The sequence below is a fragment of the Rhinoderma darwinii genome, chromosome 4 (genome assembly GCF_050947455.1).
Source record: "Rhinoderma darwinii isolate aRhiDar2 chromosome 4, aRhiDar2.hap1, whole genome shotgun sequence".
Taxonomy (NCBI): domain Eukaryota; kingdom Metazoa; phylum Chordata; class Amphibia; order Anura; family Rhinodermatidae; genus Rhinoderma; species Rhinoderma darwinii.
This window is the reverse complement of record NC_134690.1, coordinates 289,873,907-289,895,115: the sequence shown is the minus strand read 5'-3', so window position 1 is coordinate 289,895,115 and position 21,209 is coordinate 289,873,907. Positions and strand designations below refer to the sequence as shown.

General features: G+C 42.9%; 1 protein-coding gene across 4 annotated transcripts in view; it reads left to right on the top strand.

The window, feature by feature from the left end:
• TBP (TATA-box binding protein) overlaps positions 1-21,209 on the top strand; it is a 99,370-nt gene that overhangs the window by 19,507 nt on the left and 58,654 nt on the right. For 2 of the 4 annotated variants that reach the window (XM_075862591.1, XM_075862587.1), the window contains exon 1: positions 8,826-8,912. The exons of 1 other annotated variant lie outside the window; for it this stretch is intronic. The gene's annotated coding sequence lies outside the window, so the exon portion shown is untranslated. Of the gene's footprint in view, positions 1-8,825; positions 8,913-8,975; positions 9,038-21,209 lie in introns of those variants that run through there. One more of the 4 variants, XM_075862590.1, reaches the window with a different exon arrangement.

Sequence of the window (21,209 nt, the reverse complement as noted above, 5' to 3'; positions counted from 1 at the left end):
TGTGCAAAAAAATTGCCAGAGTCCCATAGGAAACAATTGTGTCAGGAGTGTATTGCAAAAATACTAAAGGAGGAACAACCAACGTTCATGTCTGAACTTAGGGCTATGATTCGTGAAGAAGTGGGTCAGTCAGTAGCCTCCCTCGCCCCTCCGCAAGAAACTCCCTCACACTCCCGGGCAAAAAGACCACGGATTGAAGTGGATCAAAAATATTGTCCTCCTTCTCAGGGGTCTGACTCTGAGCAGGAGTGTTATTATCTATCGGAGGGTGAGTTAGAAGAAGGAGAGGAACTCTTGCCTTCAACTTCTTCCACTCAAGAGAAAAAATTCTTCTTCTCTTCCGAAATGTCGGATACCTTAATTCAAGCAATACGGGAAACCATGGATATTCCCGAAGAAGACCAACCACATACCATCCAGGATGAGATGTTTGGAGGTCTAACGGAAAAGAAAACAAGGGTTTTTCCGGTAAACGAAAATCTCAAAAGAATGGTTACAACTGAATGGGAAGATTCAGAAAAAAGGCTCTTCATTTCAAGAGATTTTAAAAACAGACTTCTTTTTGATCCAGAGGACACTAAGCCTTGGGATGAGATCCCAAAAGTAGATGTCCCAGTAGACAGGGTTGCTAAAAAAAACGCAATCCCATTTGAAGATTCCTCGCAGTTGAGGGACGCCATGGACCGAAAGGCAGACGGACTACTGAAAAGAGCGTGGGAATCTTCCTCTGCCTTGATCTCAACTAATATCGCGTCCACATCAGTAGCAAGAGCAATGTTTATATGGCTAAACCAGCTAGAGACCCATTTGATGATGAAGACATCACGACAAGATCTATTAGAATCTCTACCTTTACTAAAAATGGCAACCGGATTCTTGGTAAACGCTTCAGCGGAATCTATTAGATTTTCTGCCAGGAATGGGGCTCTCTCAAATGCTGCTAGAAGAGCATTATGGCTCAAAATGTGGTCAGGAGATACGAAGTCCAAGAACAAATTGTGTTCTATCCCGTTTACAGGGTCTCTGATGTTCGGTCCTCTCCTCGATAAGATGCTGGAGAGTGCAACAGATAGGAAAAAGGGGTTTCCTGAAGAGAAACCAAAAAAAAACCCTCAGTTTGGAAGATTTCGCCAACAGAGGGATCCTACCTTACAGAACTACAGCGGAAAAGGAAAGTCCGGTCGCTGGAGTTACCCCAAAGGAAAAAGGGGTCGAGGATATCTCCTTAACCCAAATAATTCATTCCAGCCCTCAAAGCAATGACGCCAAGAGCATAGGAGGAAGACTCCTACAATTTTATCCCAAATGGTCGAGAATAACCCAGAACCCCTGGGTTCTAAAGATCATAGAAGAAGGGTACAAAATAGAATTTTCCTCCATTCCTCCGGAGAAATTTCTAATAACCCAGTACCAAGCAAAAGACCTTCATCGGATCCTTATCCAGGACGTCCAGAAACTACTCAAATTGAGAGCCATTTCTCCAGTTCCCCACAACGAAATATGCAAAGGCCACTATTCAAAAATCTTCTTAGTCAAAAAACCAAACGGTTCCTACAGGACAATAATCAACCTGAAGGTCCTAAACAAATGGGTGAAATATCGAAAATTCAAGATGGAGTCTATCAGATCAACGATTCCTCTAATAAGGGAAGAGGCATCAATGTGTACGATCGATTTAAAGGATGCGTATTATCACGTTCCTATCCACCCCGCGTACCAGACATTCCTCAGATTTGCAATTCAGGACGGTCCTTCCATTTTCCACTTCCAGTTTGTCTGCCTCCCCTTCGGCATTTCCTCCGCCCCCAGAATTTTTACAAAAATGATGGCAGAGATCATGGCATTTATAAGAAGTCAAGGTATAGTAATTATCCCATATCTAGACGACTTCTTGTTGACGGCAGATACTCCGGCTATCTTAGTCAGTCATCGGTCACAGGTTCTTTCCCTATTACAGGAATTGGGATGGATAATCAACTTTCAGAAGTCGAGTCTTCCTCCCCAGAAACAGAAGGTCTTCTTAGGAGTACTGCTGGACTCCTCCCTTCAACATTCCTTCCTCCCAAGAGAGAAACAAATACTCCTACTGGCAGAAGTAAGGAAATTTTGGGGGAAAGACGCCTGTTCCATAAGGGAATGTATGCGGATGTTGGGAATGATGACGTCTTGCATCCAATCTATTCCATGGAGCCAATTTCACTCCAGACCCTTACAGAATCTGATCTTGTCCCAGTGGGATCGAAAACAAAACTCCCTGAATTCAAAAATTCTAATTTCCGAGACTGTGAAATCATCCCTCCTGTGGTGGCTCTGCACAAACAACATAGACAAGGGAGTCCCCGGAGAATGGTCCCTAAACAGGGAAGTCTTTCTGTCCCTAACCCGAAATTGGGGTTATCCACAAATAGACCTGTTTGCCACGAGGAAAAACTCTCAAGTAGAGACATTCTTCTCCCTAAATCTCAGAGACAACCCATTGGGAGTAGATGCATTGTCCCAACCCTGGGACATGGATCTGGCCTATGCCTTTCCTCCGTTTCCTCTAATACCAATGGCATTAAGAAAAATCCAGGAAGATTTGACAAAGCTCATCATTATTCTTCCCTATTGGCCAAAAAGAAGTTGGTTTCCAATTGTAAAATACCTAGCGTTGGAAGACCCTATTATGCTCCCAGTCAAGGAGAATCTTCTCTCCCAGGGTCCCTTATTCTTTCAGGGAATAGAAACTCTGAAATTGTCAGCCTGGATCCTGAAAGGCAGATCTTGAGGAACCACGGTCTGTCAGATGAGGTAATTTCAACTATCTTATCAAGTCATAAAGAAGTTACCTCTAAAATCTATCAAAAAATTTGGAAGAAATTCTGTTCCTGGCATGGAAACCCAGGACCAGACCCCTTTTCTCCCAACATTGCGAATATCCTAGACTTTTTACAATCGGGATTCAAGAAAGGGCTTAGCCCTAGTACCTTAAAAGTACAGATTTCAGCCTTAGGTAATTTTTTTAACACTCCTCTGGCTGAACATCGGTGGATCAGAAGATTCACCCAAGCGGTCTCTAAACTGAAACCTTCCCTAAAGAAATCAGTTCCTACCTGGGATTTGAATGTGGTGTTAACGACTCTTTGTGAGCCCCCCTTTGAGCCGCTCGACACAATTAGTATGCATTTTTTAACTCTAAAAGCTGCATTCTTAGTCGCTATTACTTCAGCAAGAAGGATTGGAGAAATCCAATCTCTGTCAATCATAGAACCGTACCTAAAAGTACAAGAGGATAAGATCATCCTAAAGCTGGACCCTTCCTTTATTCCAAAGGTATCTACTGCTTTCCATAGAGAACAAGAAATAATTCTACCTTCTTTTTATCCAGATCCAAAACACCAACAAGAAGAAAAATTCCATTGCCTGGATGTCAGGCGAACAATTCTTCAGTATCTGGATAGAACCTACTCCTGGAGACGAGATAAAAATCTATTTGTCCTGTTTGGGGGAAAGAATAGAGGAAAGAAAGCCTCAAAAGGCTCTCTAGCGAGATGGGTAAAAACTACCATACAAGAAGCCTACAAGTCCCAAGGACTATGTGCCCCACAAGGCATTAGAGCCCATTCAACGAGGGCAGTTTCGGCATCCTGGGCAGAAAGAAGAGAAGCCTCTATGGACCAAATCTGCAGAGCTGCCACTTGGTCAAGCCATCATACGTTTTACAAACATTATAGGCTCGATGTTCTGTCCGATACGGATTTAAGTTTTGGACGGAAAGTCCTTCAATCCATAGTCCCGCCCTGAGCATTATAATCTGGTATTGCTCCTGTAGTGCTGTCATGAGGGATGTACTGGAAAATAGCAATTAGACCTACCGGTAATTGTATTTCCAGGAATCCATCATGACCGCACCATTACATCCCTCCCTGATTGAATTCTGATTTGTGCATTTAACATGTCAGTTATTATCCCTAGAAATAAAATAGGGTTGCATCCATCCTGGTGTAGTAATTGAAAAACACTGGCAAGTGGGTGGTGGGAGGGGCCTTTTAACCTCTCTGTCTTCCTGTCCCTACAGAGGTCAATATGGCAACCTCCTGTAGTGCTGTCATGATGGATTCCTGGAAATACAATTACCGGTAGGTCTAATTGCTATTATATATATATATATATATATATATATATATATATATATATATACATACATACAGTATACATATATATATACACACACAGTATATATATATATATATATACATATATATATATATATATATATAGAGAGAGAGATATAAGCATAGATACATGTACTTTTACTAAATAAAACCACTATTTATGGGAAAACTTACTTTAACCCCTTAATGACCAGCCTATTTTGGACCTTAATGACCAGGCCATTTTTTACGTTTTTCCATCGTCGCATTCCAAGAGCTATAACGTTTTTATTTTTGCGTCGACATAGCTGTATAAGGTCTTGTTTTTTGCGGGACAAGTTGTACTTTTCAATAGTACCATTTTGGGGGACATATTTATTGATTAACTTTTATTAACTTTTATTTGGGGGGAAATAGAAAAAAAACTGAAATTTCGCCACTCTTTTTCGTGTCTTAAATCGACGCCGTTTACCGTGTGATATAAATAACACAATAACTTTATTCAGCGGGTTGTTACGATTGCAACGATACCAAATTTGTATCGTTTTTGTATGTTTTACTACTTTTACACTGTAAAAACGCTTTTTTTTCAAAATTATTTGTTTTTGTGTCTCCATATTTGAAGAGCCGTAACGTTTTTATTTTTTCGCCGATGCGGTTGTATGAGGGCTTTTTTTTTGCGGGAAGACTTGTAGTTTTTATTGGTACCATTTTGGAGTAGATGCGACTTTTTGATCACTTTTTATCACATTTTTTTTAAAGTCAGTATTCACAGAAAACAGCAATTTTTCCATAGTTTTTTATTACATTTTTTACGGCGTTCACCGTGCGGGTTAAATAATGTAATAGATTTATAGTCGGGGTCGTTACGGACGCGGCGATACCAAATATGTGTAACTTTTTAACTTTATTTTGTTTTTTTAATAGTAAAGCATTTTGTGAGGGGAAAAGCTGGGTTTTTCATTTTTTTTTTAACTTTATTAAAAAAAAAATTAACTTTTTTACTAGTCCCATTAGGGGACTATAATATGCGATTCTGCGATCGCATTTATAATACACTGCAATACTTTTGTATTGCAGTGTATTACTGCCTGTCCGTTTAACACGGACAGGCATCTGCTAGGTCATGCCTGCGGCATGATCTAGCAGGCATTCACTCCAGGCAGACCTGGGGGCCTTTATTAGACCCCCGGCTGCCATTGGAGACACAGACACTCGGCGATCGTATCGCCGGGTGTCGGTGGGGGAGAGAGGGAGCTCCCTCCCTCTCTCCAAAACCACTCAGATGCGGTGCTCGCTATTGCGCACCGCATCTGAGGGGTTAAACGGGTGAGATCGATACTAATAGCAGGGAGATTTGACAGCTCCCTGCTCTGTAAACTTATTCCAATGCCGCAACGTAAAAAGTCTATGGCATCGGAATAAGGCCCGTTAGTGACCGACGTAGAAACACGATGGGCCGGTCACTAACGGGTTAACTGCATTTGTTTTTTTCTACTCCCTCTAGGGGACCTAGCACAGCATAGCAGGCACACAATCATCACAGGCTTGGGGGCCTTTGTTAGGCCCCCAGATGCTGTGGCAACCCATCGGCAAACCACTTAAAGGCTGTGCCTGATATTGACTGCAGTATTTAACGGGTTAAATAACCAGTTTCTCCAATCCTGGCTGTCATAGCCGGGCTCCTGCGGTAATCGCGCATGAAAAGCTTCTATGCCTACTCGACCACCATCACGTACATGCACATTGGGAAGAGGGAAGGGGACTCTTCCTGTGCCGTAAATGTACAGTGGATACAAAAAGTCTACACACCCCTGTTAAAATGGCAGGTTTTTGTCATGTCAAAAAATCAGTCCAAATGAATAACTTCAGAACTTTTTACACCTTTAGGCACTGTTCACAGAGTTTTTTGACACGTTTTTTTATGCGGAAACTGCGTCGCAAAACGCACCAAAAAACTTCTGAAAACGCCTCCCATTGATTTCAATGGGAGGCGGAGGAGTTTTTTCTCTGCGAGCGGTAACAACGGCTCGTGGGAAAAAAAGCGACATGCCCTATCTTTGGGCGTTTACGTCACTGATCTGCCATTGACATCAATGGGTGGTAGAGAAAGCATTTTTCGCTGCATTTTTACCCGCAGTGTTTAATGGCCACGGGCAAAAAATGCCACAAACGACGTGCAGGCAGATCAAAATCTGCATCAAAATTCCAGATGGAATACACCCTTAGGCCCTATTCACACAAGTTTTTTGCAGGCAGATGAGGCTTGCAAAAGTCCAAGTGGGCGTGTTTAAAGTAAAAGTCCAAGTGGGCGTGTATTATGTGCGTACATCGGGGCGTTTTTACTACTTTTACTAGCTGGGCGCTCTGACGAGAAGTATCATCCACTTCTCTTCACAACGCCCAGCTTCTGGCAGTGCAGATCTGTGACGTCACTCACTTCCTGCCTCAGGTCCTGCATCGTGTCGGCCACATCGGCACCAGAGGCTACAGATGATTCTGCAGCAGCATCAGCGTTTGCAGGTAAGTAGCTACATCGACTTACCTGCAAACGCCGATGCTGCTGCAGAATCATCTGTAGCCTCTGGTGCCGATGTGTCCTCGCTCGTCCGACACGATGCAGGACCTGTGAGTGACGTCACAGCGTGATCTCTCGAGAACACGCTGTGTCTGTGCACTGCCAGAAGCTGGGCGTTCTGAAGAGAAGTGGATGATACTTCTCGTCAGAACGCCCAGCTAGTAAAAGTAGTAAAAACGCCCCGATGTACGCACATAATACACGCCCACTTGGACTTTTACTTTAAACACGCCCACTCGGACTTTTGCAAGCCTCATTTGCATAAATACAAAAATGGTCATAACTTGGCCAAAAATGCTCGTTTTAAAAAAATAAAAACGTTACTGTAATCTACATTGCAGTGCCGATCTGCTGCAATAGCAGATAGGGGTTGCAAAATCTGGTGACAGAGCCTCTTTAAGTCTTCCTGCTCTCAGCTACCAAAGGTAGCTAAGGGCTGGGGGCATCCCTGCTCGAACGTGTGATATCGATATCAGCGAGCGCCGCATCTGATTGGATTTGGAGAGAGGGAGAGAGCTCCCTCTCATCCCACCAACACCCGGCGATAAGATCGCCGAGTGTCTGTGTCTCCGATGGCAGCCGGGGGCCTAATAAAGGCCCCCAGGTCTGCCTGTAGTGAATGCCTGCTAGGCTATGCCAGAGGCATGACCTAGCAGATGCCTGTCCGTTTTACACGAACAGGCATAATACACTGCAATATAAAAGTATTGCAGTGTATTATAAATGCGATCGGAGAATCGCATAGTGAAGTCCCCTAGTCTGACTAGCAAAAAAGTAAAAAAAAGTGAAAAGAAAAAACAAAGTGAAAAAAAAATTAGAAACCCACTTTTCCCCCTTACAAACGGCTTTATTATTAAAAAAAACAAAATAAAGTAAAAAAGTTACACATATTTGGTATCGCCGCGTCCGTAACGACCCCAACTATAAACTTATTACATCATTTAACCCGCATGGTGAACGTAAAAAATAAAATAAAAAAACATGCAAAAATTGCTGTTTTCTTTGAATCCAGCCTTAGGCCTCGTTTACACGAGCGTGATATACGTCCGTGCGACTCGCGTGCTTTACACGCGCGTCGTACGGACCTATGTAAGTCTATGGGGCCGTGCGGACAGTCCGTGAGTTTTGCTCAGCGTGAGTCCGCTGAAAAAAACTCACGACATGCCCTATATTTGTGCGCTGTTCAATGGGTGCATCACGCACCCATTGAAGTCAATGTTTGCGTGAAAATCACGCAGGTCACACGGAAGCACTTCCGTGTGACGCGCGTGATTCGCGCAACAGCTGTCAAACTCTGAATGTAAACAGAAAAGCACCACTTGCTTTTCTGTTTACAAACATCCAAACGGAGTGTCATAATGATGGCGGCAGCGCGAAAATCTCGCTGCCGCGCATGATACACTGATGACACACGGAGCTGTTAAGTGCGTTTTGCGCACGCAAAACTCAGCGTTTTTTGCGTGCGCAAAACGCACACGCTCATGTAAATCCGGCCTAAAAAAGTGATCAAAAAGTCGCATCTACTCCAAAATGGTACCGATAAAAACTACGAGTCTTCCCGCAAAAAAAAGACCTCATACAACTGTATCGGCGAAAAAATAAAAAAAGTTATGGCTATTCAAATATGGAGACGCAAAAACAAATCATTTTGAAAAAAAAGCGTTTTCACTGTGTAAAAGTAGTAAAAAATAAAAAAATGGCTTGGTCATCAAGGTCTAAAATAGGCTGGTCACTAAGGGGTTAAAGGTTGCATGTACGTCAGTCGGTTTCTGTCGTGGTCATTGCATCAATTTTTGTAACCGTGGCAAAAAAGCGAAGTTTTTAAAATAACAAATAAAATTGCGCAGTTTTGCTGCAATTATGAAAAAAAAAACGACTCATGTAAATAAACTTTAATGTAAGGTATGAATTCCGGCGTCCTATTGCCATGCGATATTCTAAACCTCATGCCTATTGAAGATGGCATTTAAAAAAACACGCCTACCCATTTCATATGTACAAAGCTCGCGGCCCAGCGACTTCCGTGGTTGGCAGCAGAGCGCCCAGCAGTTAGCGGAAATGACGTAGTCCGGGCATGGGGAAACGGTGCTGATTGGTTAAGCTCGGACAGAGTAAGTTAGTGCGCGCATGTGCAGAACATAGTGGCGCCGGCGGAATGGCGTGAGACGAGTTGTGAGTGTGGGCTATTCGGGTTCCCGCAGGTAACGGTGGTTGGATAAGATGTAGTAGAATAAGTTGTAACGGCTGCCCAGGTGACCGCGCCGGTATTCGGGGTGGTGCTGGCCCAGTCCCTGCTCCTCCATGGTTTTGGCACCGTACTGACCCTGTACGTTTATGTCCTAATGTTATGGCGTGATGACAACCGGCAGTTCTGGAGTACAGCAGCAGGTCTTACTCTACTGAATTACGACGTTAAGCTGCGTGCTAAGTGCGTTGCTGGCTGCCGTAAAGGAATGTACTTTGGTCCACACTTTTTTTTTTTTTAAGTGAAGTGCCGCACAGCAGCAGCGTATCTATGTTTCTAAAACTACTAGTGCCCCCCAGTCAGTGTCCCGGTTACTGTGATGTTACACCCCTGTGCTCTATTACTTCATGCTGTTCCCTAAAGTATTACGTAAACTGACTGTCCGTCTTTTTAAAAGGCGTCTGTCTAGAAAGTCCCCCCCAACTCCTGACACTATCAGGTATAGGTGAAAGCAGTGGCTACTTCTCTTACATATCTTGTGTAAGTGTAAAAAACCAAATACCTCTGTGCCTGGCATCCTGAGCGCTAACCCCTCCGCAGGTGACTGGCTCTGGAACAACCTGTGCCAGTGATTGTGTGTGTGCGTGCGTGCGCGCGTGTATAAAAGCTATGTTTTTACATAAATGTAAAAAAAAATACGATGTTACATCAGTATATTGCCACTAATTTCCCTTATACTTAACTAGCGGTCTGAGCGTGACAAAACTGATGACACTCATTTTAACGCTATCAGTTTGGGTCAAATATTCTGTGCTGATTTATTTATTAATATATGTTTGTAGGGGTTTTCACTCATGTTTTTCTAAAACCGAGCTCCGGATACCCTGCATAGATAAAGGGGTAAAAGATGAAAATGCTGTCTCAAGATGGCCACCACTAGAGGGAGCTTGTTGCATACTATTCTATTGAGTTCAATGTATAAACAGTATGTGGTAAACACCTAAGCTGATGTCTGGCAGAACGTAATCTAAGGCTATGTTCAGACAAGCGTGTCCTATTGGCGCTCGTAAAAAACGCAGCGTTTTTCCTTAATTTCTTGTGCTTGTATTGGCATCGGTGTGGTGTGTGTTTATCATGTCTGTGCAAGCACTTAAAGAGGCTCTGTCACCACATTATAAGTGGCCTATCTCCTACATAAGGAGATGGGCGCTATATTGTAGGTGACAGCAGTGCTTGTTTTTTTTTTTTAAATCAAAATCTATTTTCACCACTTTATTAGCGATTTTAGATTTATGCTAATGAGTTGCTTAATGCCGAAGTGGGTGTATATTTACTTCAGACCAAGTGGGCGTTGTACAGGGGAGTGTATGACGCTGACCAATCAGTGACCAATCAGCATCATGCACTGCTCTCCATTCATTTACACAGCGCATAGGGATCCTGCTATATCCTTATGTGCTGTCTTATACTTACACATTAACAATACTGAAGGGTTTAGACGGTGAATAGACATTCCACGGGATGTCTATTCACAATCTCTGCACTTCGTTACTGTTTCTATGGTATTTATAGCAGAGGAAGCGTGATCTCGTTGTGACCGGTCATTTACCGCATAATCTCGCTGGATTACGCGTCCTCTGCTGTAACTACCATAGAAACAGTAACGAAGTGCAGAGCTTGTTAATAGACATCCCGTGGAACGTCTATTCACTGTCTAAACACTTCAGTATTGTTAATGTGTTAGTATAAGACAGCACATAAGGATCTAAAAGGATCCCTATGCGCTGCCTAAATGAATGGAGAGGAGTGCATGATCCTGATTGGTCAGCGTCCTACACTCCTCTGTACAACGCCCACTTGGTCTAAAGGGAAAATACACCCACTTGGGCATTAAGCAACTCATTAGCATATATCTAAAATCGCTAATAAAGTGGTGAAAATAGATCGTTTTTTTTTTTAAAATAAAAAGCATTACTGTCACCTACATTGTAGCGCCGATCTCCTTATGTAGGAGATGGAGCACTTATAATGTGGTGGCAGAGCCTCTTTAAGTTGTTTTGTTTTTTTACATTTATTTACTTTTCTATGTATTTGATGCGTGGCACACGGATGTGCGTCTATGTGCTGTTTGTGGTTTTAACGCATCCATAGACTGCAATGGGCGACTAGGTGTGTGAAAACGCACCAATATAGGACATGCAGTGAGTTTCACTCAACGGACACGCTACGTAAAAAACAACGCACGTGAATGGCCGCATTGAATTCATGGGTCCTTGTGCTGCGACTATTTTAGACGCACAGCACACGGACGAGTATTACGCTCATCTGAGTGAACCCTAAGGGTCCATATACGCGCGCAGATAAATTGTCCGTAGCGAGTACCGATTGAAGATATAGCAAGTCGAACAGCGCCCGTTTACCACATTTATATATTGCAATTATCGTAAGATTTGTTTTTTTTTGTTCGTCCGTTCCCCTCCCTTTTTATACCGTTCACAGCTTGTTGGCAGCACATCCCCCTGTACACGAGGGGATGTGCTGCTGACAAACTAACATGTTTTACGCTTGCGTAAAAATCAACGACAAACTAGCGAACTATCATTCGATCGCTTGACATATTGACACAAGGCAATAAACGGGAAGGTACAATAGTTTTGTCTGTAAGCGTATGTGCACACGCTAGCTGTCTTTTACGGCTGAAATTACAGACTGTTTTCAGGAGAAAAGAGCTGCGTCGTTTCAGGCGTAAAAGCTCCTCCTCGTATTATGCGAGGCGTCTTTGACGCCCGTAATCTTGAGCGGTTCATTGAATTCAAAGAACGACAGCTCAAATTACGTTTCAAAGAAGTGTCCTGCACTTCTTTTGACGAGGCTGTATTTTTACGCGTTGTAGTTTGACAGCTGTCAAACGACAACGCGTAAATGACAGGTCGTCTGCACAGTACGTCGGCAAACCCATTCAAGTGAATGGGCAGATGTTTGCCGACGTATTGTAGCCCTATTTTCAGACGTAAAACGAGGCATAATACGCCTGAAAATAGGTTGTGTGAACCCAGCCTTATTGGCCCATGTAAAAGGCCTTTAACCCCTTAACGCATTTTGTACATGACCAGTGGGAAGTATGGCGTGCGCTCACGGGCGATCTAAGGGTATGTTCACACGAGGGCGTCCGTAACGGCTGAAATTACGGGGATGTTTCAGCCTGAAAACATCCCCGTAATTTCAGCCGTAACGGCATGTGCAGGCGCTTGTACGCCGCGTCAATTACGGGCGTAATTAGCGCTGCTATTCATTGGAGTCAATGAATAACGGCTCTAATTACGGCCAAAGAAGTGACAGGTCACTTCTTTGACGCGGGCGTCTATTTACGCGCCGTCATTTGACAGCGGCGCGTAAATATACGCCTCGTGTGAACAGACAAACGTCTGCCCATTGCTTTCAATGGGCAGATGTTTGTCAGCGCTATTGAGGCGCTATTTTCGGGCGTAATTCGGGGCAAAAACGCCCGATTTACGTCCGTAAATAGGCCGTGTGAACATACCCTAAGTGGTTGTGCCAGAAGCAGAAGGCTCCGTGCATTGTATAGCGGCAGTCCTGGGTTACTGCAGCTCTGCTCCTATTCGCTTAACCCTTTCCCGACCTATGACGAAAATGAACGTCATGGTCTGCTGCTAGATCGCGCATCATGATGATGTTAATTTTCGTCAGTATTTCAAACTATCACTCTGTGTAAACACAGAGTGACAAGCCCGTGCTGACCGCTCTCCCCGACAGCTGACACTCCAGCCTTGCCGGTCAGCGGACCATCGCCGCTGCTTTCGGCAATTAACCCCTTAACTGCGGCGACGGATTGCCGTCGCCGCATTTAAGTGGTTTGAAGCATATCGGCATCCCCCACTAAGTGATTGTGGGGGCTGCCGATGCTTGTTGTGGCAATCGGATGCTAGACAATAGCCTCCGGGTCGCCATGTACAGAAGACTCGGAGGAGCAGCCTCCGGCCGGTCCTCCTCGGCTTCCTGTCAGTGTGACTGTTACGTCACAATGACAGAGTACATTACACTACGTGTATAGTGTAATGTACACTAGCAGCGATCAGAGCTGCAAGTCTAAATGTCCCCTAGTGGGACAAGTGAAAAAAATAAAAATAAGTAATAAATGTTTAAAAAAAAAAAAAAAGGATAAAAATGAGTTATAAGTGACACAAACAAAAAATGATTTTTTTTCCTATAATAAGAGTTATTATATAAAAAAAAGTACACATATTTGGTATCACCGCGTTCGTAACAACCCCAACTATAAAACTATAATGTTTTTCCCGCACGATGAGCACCTCAATAAAAATCGACGACAGAATCACAATTTTTTTTTTGGGTCACCACCCCTTCCAAAATAAAGTAGGAAAAGTGATCAAAAAGTCGCATGTACCTAAAAATAGTACCAATAAAAACTTCAATCCGTCCCGCAAAAAACAAGCCCTTACACCGCTATTATGACAAAAAAATAAAAAAATTATGGCTCTCAGAATATGGCGACACAGAATTTTCTTTTTTTTTTTTTTATAAATAAGTGATTTTATTGTGCAAAAAAATCGCATGTACCCCAAAATGGTACCAATGAAAACTACAGATTGTCCCGCAACAAATTAGCCCTCACACCGCTCCGGAGGAGAAAAAATAAAAAAGTTCTGGCTCTCAGAATATGGCGATGAAAAATGTGCAGAGCGTTCCAAAAGCGGATAAGATCGGGCGCCATTTATCAGTGCGACACCGGGCAGATATTTGCGGATTATTATTTATTTACCGCATTATTATACCCTCTTATTATGCCCTGATATACTCCGCACAGACTACATGTGCCCCCACATTATAAACTGAAATACCAGCAAAACCCCAAACTACTACCAAGCAAAATCTGCTCTCAAAAAGCAAAATGTCGTCCCTCCCTTCTGAGCCTTCAGCGTGCCCAAGCAGCAGTTTGCGCCCACACATATGGCATCGAGAGAACCCGCTTAACGTTTTATGAGGTATTTGTCTTGAGTGGCACAAACTGGGCACAACATATTATGCACTAAAATGGCATATGAGTGGAAAATTGCAATTTTCACTTTAAACCATCCGCTGTGCATTAACCCCTTTGCGCACTATGACTTAATTGCCCGTCATGGTGCAGAGGTTGATGTATGGAGCGGACTCACGTGCTGAGCCCGCTCCATACGCTGCGGGTGTCAGCTGTGTATTACAGCTGACACCCGGGACTAACGGACAGGTACAGCGATCGCTCTTACAGAAGCCTGTAAGAATAACAATATACTGCAATACATTAGTATTGCAGTGTATTGTACCAGCGATCCAATTATCGCTGGATCAAGTCCTCTAAGGGGACTAATAAAATGTGTAGAAGAATTAATGTTATTAGTAGTGAGAATTTTTTTTTTTAAAGTTAAATGGGAAAAGGGTTTTTTTTTTCTTCTAAAGTAATGTAAAAAAAATGAACAAAATTAGCATCGCTACGTCCGTGAAAGTCCAAATAATTACAATATACCATTATTGAATTCGCACGGCGAACATCTTAAAAAAAAAAAAATGTAATAATTGAAACCGCCAAAATCGCTGTTTTTTTTTTTGTTTGATTAAAAAGTTGTATTAAATTTTTTTTCTAGAGCTCTTTTTATGTACCAAAAATTGGTACCAATAAAAACTGCAGCTCCTCCCGCGAGAAATAAACCCTCACACCGCTCTATTGATGGAAAAATAAAAAAGTTATGGCTCTTGGAAAGCGGGGAGTGAAAATCTAAAATAAGAAAGCAAAAAATGGATCAGTCCTGAAAGGGTTAATTCATTTCTAATGAAAAAAACGTATGACCACGTGGGGTATTTCCGTACTCGGGAGAAATTGCTTTATAAAAAAATGGTTGTTTTTTTCCTCCTTTATCCCTTGTGAAAATGAGAAAATGCAACGTTTTAGTGGAAAAAAATGTGATATTAATTTTTGTGCCCTAATTCTAATAAATTCTGCCAAAGACCCATGTGGTCTAAATGCTCACTATACCCCTAGAAAAATTCCTTGAAGGTTTTCCCAAATGGGGTCACTTTTGGTGGGTTTCCACTGTTTTGGTCCCTGCAGTGCATTGCAAATGCGACATGGCACCGAAAACCATTCCAGCAAAATCCAAATGGCGCTCCTTCCTTTCTGAGCCCTGCTGTGCGTCCAAACAGCAGTTTATTACCACATATGGGGTATTGTCGTAATCGGGAGACATTGCTTTACAAATGTTGGGGTGCATTTTCTTCGTTATTCCTTATAAATATTAAAAATTTCTAGGTTTCCGAAAAAAAGTAGATTTAAATTTTTACAGACTAATTCCAATATATTTTGTGAAAAACCTGTGTGGTCAAAATGCTTACTATACCCCTAGATAAATACCTTAAGGGGTCTAGTTTTCTAAATGGGGTCGTTTATGGGGAGTTTCTATCGTTCTGGCATCTCAAAGCTTCTCCATATGTACAGTGGGGCCTAAAACATTTTCAAGCAAAATATGAGTCCTGAAAGTCTCCGTGTGCTCCCTTCCTTTGGGGCACTGCCGTGTGTCCAAACTATGCATTAGGGCCACAATGTGGGTATTTTTGAAAACCGGAGAAACAGGGCGATAGATTTTGTGGTGTGTTTCTTCATTTTCATGTTCGCTTTACAAAGATATCGGTCTTCAAACTAATACTTTTATGAAAAAAAGTGAAATTATTATTTTTTCACCTGCTATGTATTAAATTTATCAAAAAACTGTGGGGTCATAATACTTACTATACGCCTAGATAAATACCTTAAGGGGTCTAGTTTTCTAAATGGGTTAATTTGTGAGGGTTTCCATCACTCTGAGACCTATGAGCCTCTGAAAACCTGGCTTGGTGCAGGAAAACAAAATGTACTTACAAATTGAATAATAATTTTATAGTTTTTGAAGTCCTCTAAATTGCTGAAAATTGATTTTTATTTTTTCAAAAGTGCTGCCAAAATAAAGTAAAGAGATGGAACTATATATTTATTTGAAAAAAAATTGTGCAGTATGTATGTACACATGTGACATTGCCGTTAAACATAGGGAAAAATTTGCATTTTTTTCAAAATTTCTCTATTTTTTAATTAATTTACGTAAATCGTATCAGTCTACTTTTACCACTAAAATAAAGTACAGCATGTGATGAAAAAACAATGTCAGAATTACTTGGATATTCAAAACTTTCACACAGTTATTCTCTGATAAAGTCAGACATACCAGATTTGACAATTCTGACTTGGTCATTAAGGGGTTAAATAAAGCAGAGCTGCAGCATAGCCGTTATACAGTGTACCGAGCCTTCTGTTTCCGGCAGCAACCCCTGCATAGCTTTTTTGCGCCAGGAGTTAGCCGGAACACCTGATCAGTTTGGGGTTGGAGTGTCTGACCCCCACTGATCATATACCGATGACTTTTCCTGTGGATAAGTCATCAGTATAAAAAAAAAAAGCCCCTAACCTGGACAACCCCTTTCCGACGTCCGTCAGATGGGGTAATATGAAGCGGGCTCAAGTGCATCTTATATCGAGCGAGCGTTCCAACAATCACTGGTTCAAGTGGACAAGTAAAAAAACTTACAATAAGGCTTTTTCTTTTTACTTAATAAATGAGAAGAAAAAAAAACACCATTTTCCCTCAAGCACGATGTAAAAAAATTTAACAACTGGTATTGACGCGTCCGATAAAAGTCTGAACTATTACAATATATCATTATTTAGGCCCTATGCGCACAAACTTATTTTTTTCCTCCTGTAAATACGGGTCCGGTGTCACCAGTATTCCACCTGTATTTATGGACCTGTTTTCTCTGCACTAATCAGCAGCCGCTTCTCTCTTTCAGTGCTGGATAGAGAGAAGGGGCAGCCCTTTCGGGCAGAGTTTCCGCAGCGATTGAAAGTAAAATTTCATACGTAGCCCGGCCGTTGTCTTGGTGATGCGTCCCTTATTTGACATCCAGTCAATTTGATGCAGTCAATTGGATGATTGGCTGCAGCGGTCACATGGGATGAAACGTCATCCCGGGAGGCCAGACTGGAGGAAGAAGCAGGGAGTTCTGGGTAAGTTGACTTTTAATACTATTAACTCCAGCTGTAGTTACTGTCCCGGGTGCTGAAAGAGTCACTGCCGATCTCTTTCAGCACCCTGGACAGTGACTATCCCCTGACGTCGCCTAGCAACGCTCCCGTAATTACAGGTGCACACACGTAGCCACCTGTAATTACCGTAGCCACCTGTAATTACAGGAGTCCCATAGACTTCTATGGGAATGCCCATGCCGTAATTACGGCCTGAAATAGGACATGTTCTATATTTTAATGGCCCGGGCACCTTCCCGTAAGCAAAAGCAAAGGTACCCGTGGCCAGTAGAAGTCTATGGGCCCGTAATTACGGGCATTTTTCGGCCTCATTGTGAACGCCGTAAAAAATTAAAACCACCAGAATTGCTGTTTTTAGGTCACTTCATCTCCCACAAAAAATGGAATAAAGTCTTATGTACCCCGAAATAGTACTAATAGAAACTACAGCTTGCACTGCAAATTTGACAGAAAGCTAAAGAAGTTATGGTGCTCAGAATATGGCCGACAAAGCTCGTATTTTCCTCGTAAAAGTATGAAAACATATAAATTTGGTATCACCGTAATTTAATTGACCATAAGAATAAAGTTAACTTGTCACATTTATCGCGCGGAGAATGCCGTGAAGACCGAAACCTCCCAAAAGATTGAGGGAACGCAGTTTTGTGGGGTTTTTTTTTTCTCTATTCCACCCCACAAATATTTTTTTCCTCGTTTCGCACTACGGTATATGGTACAATAAATAGTACCGTACGTGGCTCATTTCAGGAGATTATGAGAATGGGGGATCTCGCTGCATCCATGAGCGGGTCTCATGCTAAATTCCTCAAAACCTGCTATCATTGGATTAGATTTCAATCTTCGGCGGAATTTAGGACCATTGTTGCCTCTTGATATTAATTCCTTTGATCTGGCGGTCTATGTATGTTCCCTACCCGTTCCTTTTTCCCTTCTGCTTCTCCCTACCTTCTTTTTGCCCTGCCTTTCTTACTGGTTCCTGTGCGTGTCTGCTGCTATCCGTGTACACAGGAATACTTTTCTAGTGATGTTCTCAGTTGCTCAATGCTGTTTTTTCCGCATCTGCTATTGCTGCTTATGCTGGCCTGCGTGCTGATGTTTGTGCCTCCACATGTATGCACTTTTATCTCTTGCTTGATATTGAAAAATGGAAAATAAAAGAATTTATAAAAAAAGCAATAAATAGTGCCGTGAAAATTTACAGCTCGTCCCACAAAAAGCAAACCATACGGCTGTATCAATGGAAAAATAAAAAAAGTTATGGCTTTTGGATGTTGGGGAGGAAAAAAATGAAAGTGAAAATTGAAAAATGGCTGCGGCGGGCAAGGGTTAATGACCTTTAAGTAAATTTCTCTCACTTTCAAGAAAATTTCCGAAGGCTATTTTTTTCAGGGTCCAGTTCAGTTCTGAAGTGACTGAGGAGCCCACACACGTCACCCCATTTTAACAACTACACCCCTCAAAGTATTCAATACAGTGTTTAGAAAGTTTCTTAACACTTTAGGTGTTTTACAGGAATTAAAAGTGGAGATGACATTTTATAAAAAACAAATTTTTTTTTTTTCAGAAATTCTCTTTTAGGCCTCATTTACACGAGCGTAATATACGCGCGTGCTTTTCACGCGTGTCGTACGCACCTATATTACTCTATGGGGCAGTGCAGACAATGCGTGAATTTTGCGCAGCGCGAGTGCGTTGTGTAAAACTCACGACATGTTCTATAATCGTGCGTTTTTCGCGCATCACGCACCCATTGAAGTCAATGGGTGCGTGAAAACCACGCAGGTCGCACGGAAGCACTTCCGTGCGAACTGCGTGATTCGCGCAAGAGCTGTCAAACTCTGAATGTAAACAGAAAAGCACCACATGCTTTTCTGTTTACAAACATCCAAACGGAGTGTCAAATTAGAGATGCGCGAACCGAACTTCACCGGGTTCGGCCGAACTCGTTTTGACCGAACCCGGCAAAAAATTTTCCGGTACGCGACGTCAGGAAACAGTCACTGTCCACGGTGCTGAAAGAGTTAAACTGGTTCAGCACCCTGGACAGTGACTTCCGATCACAATATACAAAAAAGAAGTTCTGACTTACCGATAACTCCCGGCTTCTTCCTCCAGTCTGACCTCCCGAGATGACAATTCAGTCCAAGTGACAGCTGCAGCCAATCACAGGCTGCAGCGGTCACATGGACTGACGCGTCATCCTGGGAGGTGGGGCCGGATGACAAGAGAGGGACTCGTCACCAAGGCAACGGCCGGGAGACCGGACTGGAGGAAGCAGGAAGTTCTTGGTAATTATGAACGTCTTTTTTTTATTCACAGGTTGGTGTATATTGTGATCAGAATTCACTGTCGAGGGTGCTGAAAGAGTTACTGCCGATCAGTTAGCTCTTTCAGCACCCTGGACAGTGACTGACGTCGACTAGCCTCCTCTCTATGATGGCGGCTGCGCGAAAATCACGCAGCCGCGCATCATACACTGATGACACACGGAGCTGTCAAGTGCCTTTTGCGCACGCAAAACGCGGCTTTTTTTGCGTGCGCAAAACGCACACGCTCGTGTAAATGAGGCCTTAATCTATTTTTTTTCTATAACGCAGAAGGTTTTACGAGAGAAACACAACTCAATATTTATTGCCCAGTCTATAGTTTTTAGAAATATCCCACATGTGGCCCTAGTGTGGTAATGGTCTGAAACACAGGCCTCAGAAGCAAAAGAGCACCCAGTGGATTTTGGGGCCTCCTTTTTATTAGGCCTCTTGCACACGACTGTAGCCATGGGCATGGCCGTGATTTTCGAGTCGGCCGGGGGCGGAGTGTCACCCGCAAGCCGCCCGCAAATCGCGGGCCATGCACTATGAGCCTGGACCGCAGAACACGGCCATAATAAGACTTACCCAGGCTCCTGGGCCATGCACGGACCGTGAAAACCACGGTCGTGTGCATGGTCCCATAGGAATGAATGGGGCCGCAATGCTCCCGTGGATTTTCGGGGGAATTGCGGCCGCAAAAGAATGTTCGTGTGCATGGGGCCTTAGACTATATTTTACCATGTCAGGTTTGAAGAGGTGTTGTGGTGCCAAAACAGTGGAAACTCCCCAAAAGTGTTCCCACTATGGAAACTACACCCCTCAAGGAATTTATCTAGTTGTTTAGTCAGCATTCTGACCCCACAGGTGTTTCATAGACTTTATTAGAATTGGGCTGTGAAAACGAAAAAAAAAAAATGTTTTCTTCCGATTTAAAATTTTGCATTTTTTTCATTTCCACCAGGACTAAAGGAGAAAAAGCACCCCATTTGTAAAGCAATTTCTCCCGAGTACGGTAATAGTCCATATGTGGTTATAAACTGCTGTTTGGACACACGGCATGGCTCAGAATTGAAGGAGCACGATTTGGCTTTTGGAGCTCAAATTTTGCTGGAACAGATTGTGGATGCCATGCTACATTTGCAAACCCCCCCCCCCCCCCCCCCAAAAAAAAAAGTGACCCATTTTAGAAACTACACCCCTAACTGCATTTATCAAGGGGTGCAGTGAACATTTAGACCCGACAGGCGTTTTTCAGAGGTTAATACGCAGTGGATGATGCAAAGTGAAAACTGCAATTTTTCCACTGATATGCCAGTTCACCGCTCAATATGTTGTGCCCAGCTTGTACCAGTGGAGAATCTTACCACTTGAATTGTTAAGCGGATTCTCCTGGGTATGGCAATGCTTTACATTTGGACATAAACTGCTGTTTGGGTACATTGTAGGGCTTAGAAGGGAACGAGCGCCATTTGCAGTGTGGATTTTACTTGGTAGTAGTTTGTTTGGAGTCTTATTGGTATTTCATTTTATAATGTGGGTGCATGTGTAATGTTTGCGGAGTACATCAGGGCGTAATAATGGGGTAAATAATACAATTATCTATAGATGTGTGTTACGCTGTGAAGTAATCTGTTATGCACAGGCCAGTGTCGCACTGATAAACGGTGTCCATTCTTATCCGTATTTTGTAACACTGCACCGTTTGGGGACTTTTCCTGCTTTGTAGTTTGGGATGTGTTGCCCTCGTATAATACGGGCACCCTCGCTACCAGCAGATGGGCTATGTCCCTTCCTGGTTCCTAAATACTCGGGTCCTGAAACTGAAGGAATGTTCCCCCTCCGACCTACTTTTCGG